Source organism: Microtus ochrogaster, chromosome 22 (assembly GCF_000317375.1).
Source record: "Microtus ochrogaster isolate Prairie Vole_2 chromosome 22, MicOch1.0, whole genome shotgun sequence".
Classification (NCBI taxonomy): domain Eukaryota; kingdom Metazoa; phylum Chordata; class Mammalia; order Rodentia; family Cricetidae; genus Microtus; species Microtus ochrogaster.
In genome coordinates this window covers 14,832,804-14,834,489 of record NC_022023.1, presented here as the reverse complement: position 1 = coordinate 14,834,489, position 1,686 = coordinate 14,832,804, and positions in this window count along the sequence as shown.

Sequence of the window (1,686 nt, the reverse complement as noted above, 5' to 3'; positions counted from 1 at the left end):
AAAAAAAAAAAAAAAAAAAAAAAAAAGAACTCTGGGAAGGATTAATCATTTGCATCGAGCTATTTCCTCAACAGCCACTTCTGCCAGAAGGTGCAGGGGAGCAGCACTCAAGGCCAACACTCGACCTTGAGGTTTGGGCCTAGGTGAGGCCTAGCCTGGCAGCTCCTAGAGAGCTAGCTCACTCTGGGTGATCAGCGCACTGAGAGCAGTGGGCATCCAGAATGTTTGCAGAGCCCACAACCTTCTGGGTGGGTCTCAATACTCCCATCTGGTATGCACAAAGGTGGCTACCCCCTACTCTAGGACTTTACTTCACGTACCTGTCCTTGAGTCCTTTCTAAAAAGACATGGACAGACAGACGGTCATGCTAAGGAAAGCCTTCCACAGGCCAGGCCACAGACTGAGCCATTTCTCCTGGTTTCTTTTCTGAAGCTGAAGTCACGGAGAATAGCTAGGTTGCCCCTCTAGTGGTGAGGGAGGACTGGGCCTGTATGTGGTAGAGCATGGATATTCTGGGCTTGTGACTCAGGATATCCTCAACGTAACAAGTATGGGGCCATGGTCAGGCTTGGAGGAAGGTGATCTGTCCAGCGCCCTGTGAGCCGGCATGACCCTGGTGAGTAAGGTGGAAATGTCCTTCAATCTTCCACTCAGCAAGCACCATGTCCATGGCTCCAAGCTGCCAGTCAGATGCTCACGGCCCAACCATGAGAGCATCGTTAGGGAAGCTCACAGTGGAGCACAAAGAGCCTGTCTCTCAGTTGAGGACCGAGCTTGACCCTCATGGAGCACGTACACAGAACATGGGCAGTGGGAGGGCTCCAGTTTAACTAGTAGCAGTGAGAAAACCCGGGAAGCCTCAGTGTAAACTCTCCAGGTCCAGGATCCCAAAGCAAACACAGACCTAGTCCCTGGTTGCATAACTAACGTCTCAGAGCAAAGGGGATACTCCTCTCCAAAAAAGACCAAGGACTTCCCTTAACTACTCCAGGGGAAAGTACACAGAGCATGGAGTACACACTTGTAATATCAGAATTTTGGAGGTGAGGCAGGAGGATTGAGAATTTGTATTACAAAGTGAGATCTTGTCTCAAAACATAGAGAAGAGAGGGAGGTAGAGTTCGATCTCAGACTATGGCTTTGTTGATAGCTGACAAGCTGGCTGCAAGTCATTAGCAATTAACTAACTAACTAACCAACTACTCCCTCTAGGATGACTAGAGGAATGGAGTTTTCCAAGTCCAAACCCACACTATAAAGGGGATGGTGCGACCCTTGTCTGGTGCTTGCTTTTGCAGCCTACAGTGCCAGGCCATAGTTTTTGGAGAACAAAGTCATTTCCAGCAGGTGAACGGCTGAAATCTAAACTACCTAGAAATTCCAGTTCTTCCCACTCAATGGTACCTCAGTCAACAGCAAGCACACTTCAGAACACTGTGGCCCTCAACAAGACACACTCTAGGTAGCCTCGTCTCCAGAGGACCCTCCAGCTCTTAGGCTGGCTATCTTTAAAAAAAAAAAATCAAACCTTGGGGCTAGAGAGATGGCTAGGAGGTTAAGAGAACTGACTGCTGTTCCAGAGGTCCTGAGTTCAATTCCCAGCAACAACATGGTGACTCACAACCATCTGTAATGAGATCTGGTGCCCAGAACACTATATTCACAATAAATAATTTTTTTTTTTT